This window comes from Bufo bufo, chromosome 2 (genome assembly GCF_905171765.1).
Source record: "Bufo bufo chromosome 2, aBufBuf1.1, whole genome shotgun sequence".
Lineage (NCBI taxonomy): Eukaryota > Metazoa > Chordata > Amphibia > Anura > Bufonidae > Bufo > Bufo bufo.
Genome location: NC_053390.1, coordinates 276,126,438 through 276,144,153, shown reverse-complemented (window position 1 = coordinate 276,144,153; position 17,716 = coordinate 276,126,438). Strand labels below are relative to the sequence as shown.

The window sequence follows — 17,716 nt, the reverse complement described above, 5'->3', positions numbered from 1 at the left end:
CTCGGAGGGAAATGAGGAACAAAATGTTGGGTGCATTTTGTCCCGTTAGCCCCTGTGAAAGTGAAAAATGTGGAAGTAAAGCAACTTTTTCTGGAAAAGAATTCCAAGCGTTTCCTAATTCTGTGAAACGCCTGATGGGTCAAAGTGCTCACTAATTATTTATAATAGACCCTTTAGGACCCAGGACTTTTACAAATAATATAGTTCAAATAGCCAAAGGCTACAAAGCTCCTGTTTCTGGTCAAATAAAGTGTAACATTTCTTTCTTTCATTAAAACTAATACAAAACAGGAGAAAAAAGGAAAAAATGCTTTTTAAAATTTAAAGGTGCTATGTGGATACAGGCGGCAGTAAATTGGGGTGTTACACCCATATAAGTGCCTCCTTGTTTCCTTTTATCAATACTAGTAGGTGTCTCTCCACATATAACAAACTGGAGGATAGCCTTATAAGTCGCTTTGGGATAATTCCCTATCAACGCCGCATTAGGTGCGACTAACTGCCGCTAGAGTGTCCAAGTATGGTGAGTCTGCAGATCCCACCGCTAAGACACTATATACCTCATGCACCTAATTTAAAAATCAAAATAGAGCTCCCCCAACATGTTTCACCACTAGCTGTGGCTTCATCAGGGGATGGAGCTACTGTCAACACGAGTGCTTTGTAAGTGAGTGTTTATAGCTGCTAGGGGTGGGTCATTGATCGTCCTCTGACCAATCCCTTCTTAGGGATTGGTCCGTCATATGTTCGCGTTGTCCCTCCGACTGCGCATGCCCCGATACTTAGAAAAAAAAATTTTGATAGGGAATTATCCCAAAGCGACTTATAAGGCTATCCTCCAGTTTGTTATATGTGGAGAGACACCTACTAGGATTGATAAAAGGAAACAAGGAGGCACTTATATGGGTGTAACACCCCAATTTACTGCTGCCTGTGTCCACATAGCACCTTTAAATTTTAAAAAGCATTTTTCCCTTTTTTCTCCTGTTTTGTATTAGTTTTAATGAAAGAAATAAATGTTACGCTTTATTTGACCAGAAACAGGAGCTTTGTAGCCTTTGGCTATTTGAACTATATTAAAGTGCTCACTAAACACCTTGAAATATTTCTTAAGGGGTGTAGTTTTTGGAATGGGGCCACTTTTTGGGGGTTTTCACTCTAGGGGTACCTCAGGGTGTCTTCATATTAGAAATAGCTCCCAAAAGCCAATTCTGCAAAATCTGTCCTCCAAAAGCCCTATGACACTACTTCCCTTTTGAACCCTGCCATGCACCCTTACATCATTTTTTGAGCACATATGGGGTGTTGGCGTATTCGGGGGGAAATGAGGAACAAAATGTGGCTTGCATTTTGTCCTGTTTCCCCTTGTGAAAGTGCAAAATGTGGGTGTAAAGCAACTTTTTCTGGATTTTTTTTTAAATTTTTCATTTTTAAAGCCAAGCGTTTCCTAATTCTGTGAAACCCCTTATGGGTCAAAGTGCTCACTAAACACCTTAAAATATTCCTTGAGGGGTGTAGTTAATGGAATGGGATCATTTTTGGGGGATTTCCACTCTAGGGGTACCTCAGGGTGTGTTCAATTGCAAGATGACGCCTGTCAATTATTCCGGTGAAATCTGCCTTCCAGAAGCCATTTGGTGCTCCTTTCCTTCTGACCCTTGTGGTACACCCATATAGTAGTATACAAGCACATATGGGGTATTGCTGTAATCAGGAGAAAATCGGCAATAAATTAGCGGATGCATTTTCTCCAGTTGCCCCTTGTAAAATAAAAAATGTGTGCCTAAATTCAATTTTGATGGAAAAAAATTGTTATTTTTGATTTTCACAGCCAATTCCATGATATACCTTTGAGGACAAAGTTTTCACTACACATCTTGAAATATTCCTTGAGCGGTGTAGTTTCCAGAATAGGGTAACTTTTTCGGGGTTTCCACTCTAGGGGTACCTCAGGGTGTCTTCATATGCGACATAGCTCCCAAAAGCCAATCCTGCAAAATCTGTCCTCCAAAAGCCCTATGGCGTTACTTCCCTTTTGAACCCTGCCATGCACCCATACATCATTTCTCAAGCACATGGGGTGTTGGCGTATTTGGGGGGAAATGGGGAACAAAATGTGGGGTGCATTTCATCCTGTTTCCCCTTGTGAAAGTGAAAAGTTTAGGTGTAAAGCAACTTTTTCTGGAAAAAATTTTAATTTTTCATTTTCACAGCCAAGTGTTTCCTAATTCTGTGAAACCCCTGATGGATCAAAGTTCTCACTACACACCTTGAAATATTCCTTGAGGGGTGTAGTTAATGGAATGGGGTCACTTTTTGGGGGTTTCCACTGTAGGGCCACCTCAGGTTGTCTTCATATACGACATAGCTCCCAATTACCATTCCAGCTAAATCCGCTCTCTAAAAGCCATATGGTGCTTCTTCCACTCTGAATCCTGCTGTGCGCCCATACATCAGTTTTTGAACACACATGGGGTGTTTCTTTAAACTCCAGATTCTAGGTAATAGATTTTGAGTTTTGTTTGGCCGTTAACCTATAATGTGTTGCATAAAAAATAGATTCAAATTTAAAATCTGCTAAAAATTTCATTCCCATTTTCATTTAATTCTCATGGGGCACCTAAAGGGTTAACAAAGTTTGTAAAATCCGTTTTGAATAGCTTGAGGGGTGTAGTTTCTAAAATGGGGTGATTTATGGGTGGTTTCTAATATGCAAGCCCCAGAAAGTGACTTCATAACTGAACTGATCCTGAAAAAATAGGGATTTGGAAATGTTCTTAAAAAGTTTAAGATTTGCTTCTAAACTTCAAAGCCAAAAAAATAAAATGTTATTTTCAAAATGATCCAAACTAGTGTTGATTGAGCACAAAAGTGCTTGTGTGCTCGAGTAGAACACTTTGCAATGCTCGTGTGTTTTACTGAGCACCCGAGCACAATGGAAGTCAATGGGAGAACCCCAGGCAACCCCTGCTCTAAAGAGGGAAGGATGTCGGGACTCTACAGTAGTTTGGCTTTGGAGTCCCTGCTCTGACTCCGTATATAGCTATGTCTTCAGCTGTTGCAAAACTACAACTCCCATCATGCCAGCAGCTATCAGCAAGGCATTGTGGGAGTTGTAGTTTTATAACAGCTGGAGAGCCGCAGGTTGGCCATGCCTGCACTAGGGTATTTAAATCTAATTTAGCCTGTATTTCAGAAAAGTTTCTGCTGGGATTCGAACTCACAACCTTTTGTATTAAAGGCAAGGCACTTAACCACTCAGCTATAATAGTTACATCCCCTAGGGCATATGAAGCACAGAGATTAGAGATGAGCAAATCGAAGCTGACGAAGTGGAATTCGATCAGAATTTCAGGAAAAATTTGATTTGCACCGTATCCGGATCTACTCACGCTTTGTAGTAACGAATTGCATTTTTTCCTAAAACAGCTGCTGCACGTGTGAGGACATGGAGCAAGGAACTCTGGGAAGATGGGATCATCCATAATGCCATGCATGCAGCCATCTAGTGCAGGGAGAGACGTCAGCAGGCGCCAGGGACAGTGCTAGAAAAAACGTAATTGTGCTAAACAAACGATTTGCAAGTGCAGGGAAAGATTATTCAAGGTGTGGAGAAAGGATAGGAAGGAATCATTCCACAGCCTTTATGTTGAACAGGGTTCAGTAAGGGAGGTTACAGCCTGGGTAATAGGAACAATCCTATTGTACCTTGCTGCACTGACTGGGCACCCAAATTGCCATTATACAGCTCTGTAATTCCAGCAAACCGTTCTTGTTATTGGGGTGTTACAGCCATTAACAGGGTTTATTACAGGGAAATATTTATACGTCTTATTTGCCCTTGTGCGGTGCAATTATATGTTCTAAAGCATTTTTTGGCTTGTATTAGTGGGAAAAAAGGGCTTATTCGCCGTAGTGTGGTGAAGTGCTAAAATTGCAGCACTTTTTGTCGTGTATTAGTGGCAAAAGAAAAATATATTTGCCATTCAGCGGTGCAGTTATATGTTCTAAAGCCTTTTGTGTCATCTATAAGTGGAAAAATAAAAATATATTTACCGTTCAGCGGTGCAGTTATATGTTCTAAAGCCCTTTTTGTCATGTAATAGTGGCAAAATTTAAATATATTTGCCGTTCAACGATGCAGTTATATTCTCTAAAGCCTTTTGTTGCGTGTATAAGTGGAAAAATAAAAATATATTTGCCGTTCACTGGTGCAGTTATATGTTCTAAAGCATTTTGAGTCGTGTATTAGTGGCAAAATAAAAATATATTTGCCGTTCAGTGGTCCAGTCATATGTTCAAAAGCCCTTTTTGTCTTGTAATAGTGGAAAAATAAAAATGTATTTGCCATTCAGCGGTGCAGTTATATGTTCTAAAGCCCTTTTTGTCGTGTAATAGCGGCAAAAGAAAAATATATTTGCCGTTCAGCGGTGCAGTTATATGTTCTAAAGCCTTTTGTGGTGTGTATTAGTGGCAAAAGAAAAATATATTTGCCATTCAGCGGTGCAATTATATGTTCTAAAGCCCTTTTTTGCATGTATTAGTGGCACAAAAAAAGTATTTGCCGTTGTGTGGTGAAGTGAGAAAATTACAGCCCTTTTTAGCATGTCTAAGTGGGAAAAAAAGGGTTTATTAGTAGAGTTGAGCGGACACCTGGATGTTCGGGTTCGATGGGTTCGGCCGAACTTTACAAAAAAATTTGAGTTCGGAACCCGAACTTGACCCCAAACCCGAACCCCATTGAAGTCAATGGGGACCCAAACTTTTGAGCACTAAAATGGCTCTAAAAATGTCATGGAAAGGGCTAGAGGGCTGCAAATGGCATCAAAATGTGGTTAAGAGCATGGCAAAAGTGGATAGAGAAATTACTTTAAATAACATAAAATACGTAAAAAAATATAAAAATTATCTTGATCTAGGAGGACGAGGTCCATATGGAGTAGGAGGTTGTGGAGTCGGTGGATGTGGCGGTGTAGGTGGAAGCAGTGGTGGATGAGGAAGAGGTAGCCTACACTGCTTTTTTATTTTAAATTTATATACATTTTTTTTAAATTAGGGTACACCCCAAAACATTGGGAAATATAACCTGTGATAACCGCCTCCAGTCGTGCTAAACACACATTCAGACAATACTCTGGCTGCAGGGCGTAAAGGGCAAGCTAAGGCCATGTGCCCAATTTGGAGAACCAGAAGTTGCACGGGGCAGAACCTTCAGTCAGTTCGTGTAGGCGTGTGCAAACATACTACCTGTCACGACGGGTAAAGGGGATCAGCCTGGCCAAAAGGAGTAATAAGGGAGCAGGTCACCTCCTACCGCGTCCCTAATCCTCTCCCTGACTCCTCAACGAATGAGCGGACCCCGATGGTAGGACGACTCATACTCAGGGTACCTAAAGACCCTAAGTCGCCCTGGTAATCCCTCACATAGGAGCAGGGGAGAGACGACCTGTTCATCCCAGTAATGGAGGAACAGGAGTCTCTATCTGAGGCCAGGCTGCAAGGAGAGGGGAACACCTACAGCTATAGAGATGGCAGGTAAGTGAGACTAGTAACACACTTACCTGCCACAGACACACTGACTGGAACCCGTGCACAAGTGCTGGTGACCACACCAACATTAAAAGGACACAGCACACACCACAACCACACAGGAACCCAGAACGTCCATAGCTGCAATAAACATGAGACACCAGAAAAACATATAACCATCTTCTATGACCACAAGGGTGGCCCTCACTGGACAGATGGAATATGCCAGGAAGATAGCTCCAGCATACACCATGGCTGGAGTACCCCCCAGCTTCAGGCATCCAGCAGAGGCTAAACAGCCCAAGCAGCCACCCCCACACACACATCAACCCAGTGTTAAAACACTAGGAAGGGAGTTAACCCTTCCAACACCAGACAAGGAGAGGAAGCCACTTAAAGGGGAAGTGCACACACAAGCATGGACAGCTACACGTTGCCGCAGGCAACAACATGTGTGGCAACCATGTCACAGCAATCACCCATAAGGCCGAGACACTGCCACCGCATGCACACACAGCAACACGTTGCCGCGGGCAACTGCAAGTGTAGCAACAGTGTCACAGCGCACACCATAGGCCGTGACACTACCCCACCATGTTGCACGTCCCCGTGATGTTCACGATCCAATTGGATATCTGCTCTATGAACTTTCGATGTTCTTTTCTGCACCTACCATGTTGATCACGGTTAGCAGAGAATCAGGGTTCCACGCCGGAGAGTGAGCGTGAGAAAGATAGACCACATCCAATAGATGAAATTAAATGTAATCGAGCGGAAATGTGGGACAAAGTATTAACGCATAAGCTTCCAAGTTAAGGAGGGGGCACGTAGCAATTACCAACTCCCGACTCGGGGAGGTAGTGACGATAAATAACAATACAGGACTCTTAAGATGCCCTGTTATTTGAATGATTAATAAAAAATTACAGGGAATGTCACTGCGGTATTTTGGATTAGGAAACGTTAGACAGGAGAAGCCTGCTGCCGCTTTGTTGACTCTAACTTCGGCCTGATCACACGTCCCTGTGACATCCACCATCCATTTGGATATCTTCTCTATCAACTTTCGATGTTCTTTTTCGAGCCTACCATGTTGATCATGGTTATCCGCGAATCAGGGTTCCACTCCGGAGAGGGAGCGTGAGAAAGAGAGACCACATCCAAGGGAGGTTAATTGTTTTAAATTAAATATGATAGAGTGGAAATGTGGGACAAACTATTGAAGCGCAAATGTGGGACAACCTGTTAAAGTTTAAGCATTGAATAAAAGGAGGTGGCGTGCATCAAATAAAGAAGAATTTCTGAAATTTAATTCCCTGTCACCTATGCAGAGCAGGGGTTTCTATCCGGCAAAATTTGTAAAATGTCACCTGACAATGTAACAGATGATTTTTTGAAATTTATGTTCCTGTCTACCTACCATGTTGATCACGGTTATCGGCGAATCAGGGTTCCACGCCAGAGAGGGAGCGTGAGAAAGGGAGACCTCATCCAAGGGAGGTCAATGGCTGCAATTGGATGAAGCGGAAATGTGGGACAAATTATTAAAGCAGAAGGATCAAAGGAAATGGGCCAATTAAAGACGAATTTTTGAAATTTCAGTCCCTGTCACCTATGCAGAGCAGGGGTTTCTATCTGGCAAAATTGGTAAAATATCACCTGACAAAACAGACAATTTTTTTAAATTTATGTTCCTGTCACCTATGCAGAGGTGCCCCGTGATGTCCACCATCCATTTGGATATCTTCTCTATCAACTTTTGATGTTCTATTCTGAGCCTACCATGTTGATCACGGTTATCGGCGAATCAGGGTTCAACACCAAAGAGGGAGCGTGAGAAAGAGAGACCCCATCCAAGGGAGATAAATGGATGAAATTTTATTTTGATCGAGCGGAAATATTGGAAAAGTTATTAAAGCAGAAGGATCGAAGGAAAGGGCCAATTAAAGACGAATTTTAGTCCCTGTCACCTATGCAGAGTAGGGGTTTTTCATCGCCAGAAATGGGTTAATGTCACCCAACAATGGAACAGATTATTTTTTTAAATTTCTGTCCCTGTCACCTATGCAGAGCAGGGGTTTATTCACGTCAAAAATGGTAAAATGTCAAGGCAAGAATGTAACAGAAAGATTAGTGAAATTTATTAACCTGTCTACTAGGTAAAGCAGGGGTCTATCACAGACAAAAATTGCTTAATGTGACCCGGAAATGTAAAATAAAAATTAGTGAAATTTATTAAGCTGTCAACTAGGTAGAGGAGGGGTATATCACAGCCAATAATTGGTGAATTTCACCCTAAAAGGCAACAGACAAATTAGTGAATTTTTTTTTACCTGTCTACTAGGTGGAGCATTGGTATATCACACCCAAAAATTGGTGAATTTCACCCCAAAATGTAACAGACAAATTTGTGAATTTTTTTAACCTGTCTACTAGGTAGAGCATTGGTATATCACATCCAAAAATTGCTAAATTTCACCGAAAATGTAACAGACAAATTAGTGAAATGACATAAAATAAAATAAAATACGTACAAATAAAAAAATGATTGATTTATGAGGTGGCGTTCCATATGGAATAGGAGTTTGAGGAGGCTTTGGACGTAGCGGTGTAGGTGGAAGCAGCGGTGGAGGAGGACGAGGTAGCCAACACTGGTTTTTGGTTTTAATTTTTTAATTTTTTATTAGGGTACACTCCAAAAGACAGTGAAATATCCAAAATACAAGAATGAGCAATTGCGCTGTAGTATAACAATGGCTGGTTAAGGCCGGTATACATGTCTATTCTGCACAAGGTACGGACAAGTCCTGTGGGATCCATACCTGGTTCATTTTAATGAATGTGAGCTTCTCCACATTGGCTGTGGACAGGCGGGTGCGCTTGCCTGTGATAACGCCCCCTGCGGTGCTAAACACATGTTCAGATAATACACTGGCTGCAGGGCAGGCCAGCACCTCCAAGGCGTAAAGGGCAAGCTGAGGACCATGTGCCCAATTTAAAGACCCAAAAGTTGAAGGGGGCAGACCCGTCATTCAGTACGTGTAGGCGTGTGCACACATACTGCTCCACCATGTTGGTGAAATGCTGCCTCCTGCTAAGACGTTCCATATCAGCTGGTGGTGCTGGTTGTTGTGGCGTGCTGACAAAGCTTTTCCACATTTCGGCCATGCTAACCCTGCCTTCTGAGGTGCTGGTGGTGCCCCAGCTGCGTTGGCGACCTCTTCCTCGTCCTCTGCCTTCGCGCTTTGTGCTTCCACTGTGCCCCCAATGTCAGGTGGGAATACCACCAGCAGCGCGTCTACCAGCGTCCGCTTGTACTCGCGCATCTTACGATCACACTCCAGTGATGGAATTAAGCACGGTACATCGTGGCCACCCAGTAATCAGCACAAGTTAGAATGTGGGAAACTCGGCGGTCATTGCGGAGACACTGCAGCATGTAATCGCTCATGTGTGCCAGGCTGCCAGAGGCAACGAAAAGCTGTCCTCTGTGGGAGGTGTATCGTCTGTGTCCTCTGTAGTGCAGTGATGGCCATGAGCTTGTCTGGGTGCCACCCTGCTGTGAACAAGGTTCCTCCTCCTCCATCTCCTCATCCTCCACCTCGTCATCCTCCAGAACTGTGCCCTGGCTGGACAATTGTGTACCTGGCGTTTGTGGGTGCAGGAAACCACCCTCGGAGCCACTTGTGAATGACTGGCCAGAAACCCTATGAAATGATCCCTCTTCCTCCTCCTCCTCCTGTGCCACATTCTCTTCCATCATCGCCAGCAGCATTTTTTTCAAGGAGGCATAGAAGTGGGATAGTAAAGCTGAGAACTGCGTTATCGGCACTGGCCATGTTGGTGAAGTACTCGAAACAGCGCAACAAGGAACACAGGTCTCGCATGGAGGCCCAGTCATTGGTGGTGAAGTGGTGCTGTTCCGTAGAGCGACTCACCAGTGCGTGCTGCAGCTGAAACTCCACTATCGCCTGCTGCTGCTCGCACAGTCTGGCCAGCATGTGCAAGGTGGAGTTCCACCTTGTGGGCATGTCGCATATGAGGCGGTGAGCGGGAAGGCCGAAGTTACGCTGCAGCGCTGACAGGCGAGCAGTAGCAGGGTAAGAAACGCCAAAAGCGCGCACAGACGGCCCATACTTTTTGCAGCAGCTCTGACATATCGGGGTAATTTTTAAGGAATCTCTGCTCCACCAAATTCAGCACATGTGCCAGGCAAGGGATGTGCGTCAAACTGGCTAGTCCCAGAACTGCTCCGAGATTTCGCCTATTATCGCACACCACCAGGCCGGGCTTGAGGCTCACTGGCACCAACCATTCATCGGTCTGTTGTTCAAGGCCCGTCCACAGCTCCTGCGCGGTGTGGGGTTTGTCCCCTGAACAGATAAGTTTTAAAACTGCCTGCTTGTCGTTTACCCCTGGCTGTGCTGAAGTTGGTGGTGAAGGTGTTACGCTGACCAGATGAGGAGCCGGTAGAAGATGAGGAAGCATAGTAGGATGAAGAAGCAACAGGAGGCAAACTGAAGCACACTGCAATCCTTGGTGGTGGAAGGACATGCGGAAAACTGCTATCCGCCTCATGCCCAGCCACCACTGCATTTATCCAGTGTGCTGTTATGGAGATATAACGTCCCTGACCGTGCTTACTGGTCCACGTATCCATAGTGAGGTTCACCTTGCCACAGATGGCGTAGCGCAGTGCACACCTGATTTTGTCCCCCACTTGGTTGTGCAGGGAAGGGATGGCTCGCCTGGAAAAGTAGTGGCGGCTGGGCACAACGTACTGTGGGACAGCCACCACTATAAGGCCTTTAAAACTATCCGTCTCCACCAGATGGAATGACAGCATTTCAAAGGCCAGTAATTTTGAAAAGCTGGCATTCAGGGCCAGGGATTGCGGGTGAGTAGGGGGGTACTTCCTCTTCCGCTCCAGTGATTGGGATATGGAGAGCTGAACGCTTCCGTGGGACAATGTGGAGATGCTTGGTGACCCAGGTGATGTTGCTGGCAGATCCTCTGTTTGTGGGGTGGCGGGTGGCACTCTAGAGGTGCTTAGCTTGAGAACGTTTATGCCTCGCTTCAGGCTCTGATTGTACAGCGTGCAAACCACTCGTGTCTTGTCGTCAGCACATTGTCTGAAGAACTGCCACGCCTGGGAACTCCTTGGAGCTGGCTTTGGTGTGCTCGGTCCCTTGCTGCGGTGGGCAGTAGCAGGAGTACTGTCTAGGGGACTGCTGCTCCACTTTTGCACCCTGCTCCCTCTTCTGCTGTGCTGGTGGCTTTGTGCGACCACCGCCTCTTCCTCCGAACTACACAGGTCACTCGCATGACCTTGATTCCATGTGGGGTGGAGGACCTCATCGTCCTCCACATCATCTTCCACCCAGTCTTCACCCCTGCCCTTCTTGTCGGTCTGCACACTTTCGAAAGCCCCAGCAGTTGGCACCTATGTTTCGTCATCATCCGAGACGTGCTGCAATGGTCCTTACATATACTTATCTTGAAAGATAAGTGGTTGGGCATCGGTACACTCAATCTCTTCCACTTCTGGGGCAGGGATAGGTGGATGGCCCTGAGAAACCCTGCTAACAGAGTCATCAAAAAGCAGAAGAGACTGCTGCATGACTTGGGGTTTAGACTGCTTGGCTGATTTGCAAGGGGATGAGGTGAAAGACTGATAGAGGCTGCAGGTGCCAACTCTGATCTTTCAGCAGGAGACTGGGTGGGAGACAATGTGAAGGAACTGAAGGCACTGTCAGCAAACCAATCTACTATCGCCTGTACTTGTTCTGGCCTCACCATTCGTAGAGCTGCATTAGGCCCGACCAAATACCTCTGCAGGTTGTGTCGCCTACTCGCACCTGAGGAAGGGGTTTCACTTGTGCGTATAGCTGGCACTTGTAAATCATTTTTTTGTTTCAGCACAATGACGATTTTTCTATCACTGTCCCTAGCGCCTGCAGACACTTCTGTCCCTGCACTAAGTACGCTGGTAAATGGCAGAAGATGACTGTACTGCTGTATTTATAATGCTGTGACATAACAGGGCTAGCTGGCTGCTGATTGGCTGCATGCATGTCAGTTTGAGTGATCCCGCCTTCCCAGACTTCCTTTCTCCACATACTCACATTTGCAGCTCCCATTTTAAGAAAAATGCAATTCGTTACTACAAAGAACAGGGAAATTCGCATTCGGTGTGAATCAAATTTTTCCTTAAATTCGTAATGAATTCCAAGACTTCGTCAGCTTCGATTAGCTCATCTCTAGTTCTGACGGATCAGAGAAAGGGAAAAATAATCAGTGACGTCAACACAAACTTACTGTTGACACCCTCTCCACTCTGTTGGGGGGCACTACTTGAATAACCGTTTAATAGAAGAGGTTCTGTAGACATCTATGTGGAATCAGCTGACAACGGTGTAAAAGGAGTGCACTTCTTCTTGGTGCTAACATTGACCTGTAAGGTTAAGTTCATACTTAAGTTATTTGGTCAGTTTTGGCCCTGGGACTGCCCAAATAAGTGAAGTCTGCAGTGATTCTAAGAGCGAAGCCTGTCATCTGCATGTCATACTGACTCACAGTATTATTTCACTACCACAGCAGACTCCTATGCATGTTACTGCAAGGCACAGTGTTCTACACCACTATAAAGGATCTCTGCAGCCAGGAAATAGCCGATCAAACCAAACTCTTCCTTTTCCTTATCTTCAGTGACTAACCCCCCCTCCCCCCACACCCTTTACCATTATTTAGGGTACCCACCTGCTCAGACATTGTTTTTTTTAGCATTTATATATTTTAAGAATTTTGGGGGATTTGTTTTGCTCTCTTTTGACACCTGCTGTTTGTTTTGTATTTTTGCAAATCTTATCTCCTTTTTACAGATTTTATTAAACCTTTTGTAAACTTCAAATTAAGTCCAGCAACAAGTAAGACCCTTAAAAACACACTTTAATTCATATAATTAAAAAAATAAACCTAAAGTTTCCCAATACATTATTCGGATGAAGGTCAATTTTAAACCTGATTTACTATACACCAGGATGGTATATACTATACACCAGGATGGTAACTCAGAGATGCATCAGCATAGGAACACTGGGGTGGAAAAAACTTTCCCTGTGATGACTCTACGGTGTCCCTTAGCCCAGAGACAGCCCCTAAAGGTGGGGACTCTCTGTACCTATCCTGCCAACAACCCTAATTAGCCCTCATGGGTCCCTGTGCCCAAACGCGTTTCCCCCACTTCTGGGTTCCTCAGGGGGACAATATCTCATAAGGTGGCTGATTCAATATGCGCCACCGTCAGGGTTATACATAACAAAGGTATAGATACTTTTATAATATATATAGATAAATCAATATACTGCACCAGCAACCTTTGATCATAGGGGGCGGTACTGGTAAGACATGACATCAAGATTAGATGTACACAAATCCCTACAATGGAGATCTAACAGGTAATGATAGCCTATAAATGCCTGCAAAGAAATGACAAGTACTTAAAATCCATTGAAACGCACCGCATTCTTCAAGTCTAAAGGCAGAGTAATCAAAACAACTCACGTGGACTCTCCCAAGCAACCCAGGTTTCCACCTCCTCTGGTATGCTGTGCCATGAGCCCCATCTTTAGGGGCCGTATCTGGGCTAAGGGACACCGTAGGGTCATCACAGGGAAAGTTTTTTCCACCCCAGTGTTCCTATGCTGATGCATCTCTGAGTTACCATCCTGGTGTATAGTAAATCAGGTTTCAAATTGACCATCATCCGAATAATGTATTGGGAAACTTTAGGTTTATTTTTTTAATTATATGAATTAAAGTGTCTTTAAGGGTCTTACTTTTTGCTGGACTTAATTTGATATATTTTCAATGAGTCATATGTACTGAGGTGGATATTGGTATTTGCTGGAAATTATTCCTAGTGTAACCTTCAAATGCTACAGCTGACCCCTCAGGTTTGTATTTTTTAAATTCCCTTTTTTTGTCTTTTATTGCCCTTTGTACAGTAGCTGTAAGCCATGGGGGTTTAATTTTAGCCTTTTATGCTTACCTGAAGGAATACATTTTTTTAGTGCAATTACTCAATGTGGATTTAAAGCTCTCCCATTCATCCTCAGGATTATTATGTGACAGTAGCTGCTCCCAGTCTATGCCCTGAAATGATGCCCTCATCCCAGGGAAATTAGCGTTTTTAAAATTCAGTGTCTTTGCTCTGCCTGACAGAGTTTGCTTCTTATAGTTGGGGGGGGGGGGGGGTGAAGTGAAAAAAAAAAACAGTGCCAAAACACTAATTTTCGGTCTAATCGCCTCACAAAAGCATAATATCAAGCGATCAAAAGTTGATATGTACCCCAAAATGGTACCAATGAAAATGTCACCACATCCTGTAAAAAACAAGACCTCACAGAAGACTATTGCCAGAAAATGAAAAACAATATGGCTCCCCGAAAATGGCGACATAAAAAAAAGATTTTTCTTGAAAAAAATGCTTTTATTTTGTACAATTGAACAAATATAAATGAGTAGACATATTATTGTGTACAATTGAACAAACATAAATGAGTAGACATATTAGGTATCACCACGGCCATGACCGATTTACTATTTCACCTCACAGTCTCTACAATTGTCAGCACAAGATGCGTAAATCACCACATTGGACCTCAAAATATGCACGGTGCTCTTTTATTCTTGAGCACTCTCATACATTCAGGCAAAAGAATAGGGCCACATGTAGGGTGTTTCTAAGACCATGAAATACAGCATAATAATAAGAGTGCTGACTTTTCATACTGGCATATGATAGGGACAATATATTTGACACTGAAATGCCATATCTGTGGAAACATTTTTGGGAGTTTCCTCTGAAGGGATACCTCAGGGTCTCTTCAAATGCAACATGGTGCCCGAAAACCATTCCAGCAATACAGTGCCTGTATTCATACCCTGCATATTCATGTGTTAGAGCAGTCCAGTCAAAGTTCAGACCTAAATCCAATTGAGAATCTGTGGCAAGACTTGAAAATTTCTGTTCACCAACGCTCTCCATCCAATCTGACTGAGCTTGAGCTATTTTGCAAAGAAGGATGTGCAAAATTTTCAGCCTCTAGATGTGCAAAGCTGGTAGAGACATACCACAAATGACTTGGAGCTGTAATTGTAACGAAAGATGGTCCTACAAAGTAATGACTCAGGGGGGCTGAATACAAATGCATGCCATGCTTTGTAAACATTTTGAAAACCATGTATAATTTTCTTTTCACTTCACACATACAGTACTTGCTATTTTGTGTTGGTCTATCACAAAAAAATCCCAATAAAATACCTTTAGGTTTGTGGGTGTAACATGAAAAAATGTTGAAATGTTAAAAAGGTATGAATACTTTTTTAAGGTACTGTTCTGCCCTTCAAAAGCCATATGGAGCTCCTTCCCTTCTGAGCCCTACAGTGTACCCATACAGCCGTATATGACCACATATGGAGTGTTGTCATTTTCAGGAGAAAATGCATAACAAATTGTGGGTTGCAATTCCTCCTGTTATCCCTTGTAAAAATGAAAAATTACTTCTAAAATTCTAAGCCTTCTAACAAACTAAAAAAAAACATTTACTAATGCCACCATAAAATAGACATATGGTAAATGTTAATCAATAGATGTTTTATGAGGTATCACTATCTGTCTTAAAAGAAGAGAAATAAAAATTTAAAAAATTGGAAATATTCTGTATATTTTGGATTTTCTTTTATAAATAAAGGTAAAACATATGAAACAAACTGAAATTTACCACTAACATGAAATATGATGTGTCATGAGTAGAGTTGAGCGGACACCTGGATGTTCGGGTTCGGCAGGTTCGGCCGAACTTGAAAAAAAAGTTCGGGTTCGGGACCCGAACTTGACCCGAACTTGAACCCGAACCCCATTGAAGTCAATGGGGACCCGAACTTTTGGCCACTAAAATTACTCTAAAATAGCCCTGGAAAGAGCTAGAGGGCTGCAAAATGTGCTTAAGAGCATGGCAAATTCTCTGCAAACAAATGAGGATAGGGAAATAAATTAAAAAAACTTAAAAGACCTTAAAAAATATATAAATTAGGAATGATGTAGGAGGAAGAGGTTGAGGAGGCGGTGAATGGGTGGATGTGGCGTGTAGGCTCACGTGGCGGTCTAGGTGGAAGCGGCGGCGAAGGAGGAATAGGTAGCCAACACAGATGTGTGTTATTTTGCATTTTTACATAGGGGATCCCCCAAAATATTGGGACATATAAAAAAAGAAAAAAAAAGGAATAAGTGCACTTGAGTACAAGGATGGATGGTTGAGGCTGTTAGAACTGTCTATTCTGCACAAGGTACAGACAAGTCTTGTGGGATCCAGGCCTAGATCATTTTAATGAAAGTGAGCTTGTCCACGTTGGCTGTGGACAGGCGTCTGCGTCTGTGTCTGTCTGTAATGACGCCTCCTGCCGTGCTAAATACACGTTCAGATAGTACACTGGCTGCAGGGCAGGCCAGCAACTCCAAGGCATACAGGGCAAGCTCTGGCCATGTGGACAATTTGGAGACCCAGAAGTTGAATGGGGCAGAACCATCAGTCAGTACGTGTAGGCATGTGCACAGGTACTGTTCCACCATGTTGTTCAAATGCTGCCTCCTGCTAACACGCTCCATATCAGCAGTTGGGGTCGGTTGTTGCGGCGAGGTGACAAAGCTTTTCCACATGTCGGCCATGCTAACCCTGCCTTCTGAGGTGCTGGCGCTGACACAGCTGCGTTGGCGACCTCTTTCTCCTCTCCTAACTTCGCCTTGTGCTTCCACTTGTCCCCCAGCGTCAGTTGGGAATGCTCTCAGGAGCGCGTCTACCAGCGTGCAACAAGGATCCAGCAGGGTGGCCACCCAGTAGTCAGCACACGTTAAAATGTGGGCAACTCTGCTGTCGTTGCGCAGGCACTGCAGCATGTAGTCGCTCATGTGTGCCAGGTTGCCCAGAGGTAAGGACAAGCTGTCCTCTGTGGAAGGCGTATCGTCTGCGTCCTCCATATCCCCCCAGCCACGCACCAGTGATGGGCCCGAGATGCATTTGGTGCCACCTTTCTGTGAACATGCTTCATCCTCCTCCTCCTCCTCATCCTCCTCCTCCTCGTCCTCCAGTAGTGGGCCCTGGCTGGCCAAATTTGTACCTGGCCTCTGCTGTTGCAAAAAATCTCCCTCTGAGCCACTTCTAAAACACTGGCCTGAAAGTGTGCTTGTACAATTGTCTAATTCAAAATTTTACTGGATGCTAGTAAATTTTGGTGATATTAATAAGTCAGAAGAAAACCGCATGAATACCGCGGGAGAGATTGCGTTTTGTTGTAGATAAGATACTATAGAAATGCCGACAAATCACATTGGATGTAGTGATAAAAATTGGTATTTGTATGATGCCAACTTAATTTGTTTTTTCACATTTTGTATTGCCTATATTGGGATATAGTTGAAGGATAAAAAGAAGTATATACAAATTTAGTATAGAGAATAAAAGAAACTTTTGAAAATGAGGCGTTTCCAAAATCCACACCAGGTCTTGTGAAACAAGTCCAATTACACAGCAGATGATAGTTGTGTCATTATCTAAGACTATATAAAGAAACTTAGAAGGGGGACTCATTTCCACTGAGGAAGGGGTGATAACAGACCCCGAAACGCGTTTGGTGCTAGGATCCCCCCTGATGGACATTGATTTTCCGTGCTAAAGTATCATAGATACCCGGATCAACTGTGTCTCACTGCAGACCTTATGCGCACTCCAAAAGGATTTTTCTGAGGAGTATCACACCCTCATCCATAAATCAAATCCAGCGCAGAAAAAGGAGCCTGCAACATCCATCGAGCGCCGGCTCTTCTATTGATAGAGCGGCACCTACGAGACAGAGAGGGGAACGAAACTCATATGTGATATCCCTGAACTCAAAGTACCGGCACAGCAGCGGAATAAAGCATTTCAACTGAACAATGAGTAAAGCGGGACGCCGCACAACTAAATCACTGTATTGAAAATCTGAGATTTCATTTCATTTGCGGAGGAGAAGTTATATTTGGGCTATCAATACCCTAAAGAATATTTCTACAGTATACCCAAACTCAAAGTTGGAGGAACATTTATTTAAAAGACTTTTTATCCCCGAACAATCAGAGGCGGTCTTATTC

General features: G+C 43.7%; 1 protein-coding gene and 1 long non-coding RNA gene across 3 annotated transcripts in view; one reads left to right on the top strand and one right to left on the bottom strand.

Annotated features, from left to right (window-relative positions):
• MYO18B (myosin XVIIIB) overlaps positions 1-17,716 on the top strand; it is an 884,719-nt gene that overhangs the window by 594,740 nt on the left and 272,263 nt on the right. The gene's annotated exons all lie outside the window — the stretch shown is intronic.
• On the bottom strand, positions 12,337-13,505 carry LOC120988836. The gene is made up of 2 exons (XR_005776191.1): positions 13,458-13,505; positions 12,337-12,432 (listed from the first exon to the last, which is right to left on the bottom strand). It is a non-coding gene; the product is annotated as an uncharacterized LOC120988836 (long non-coding RNA).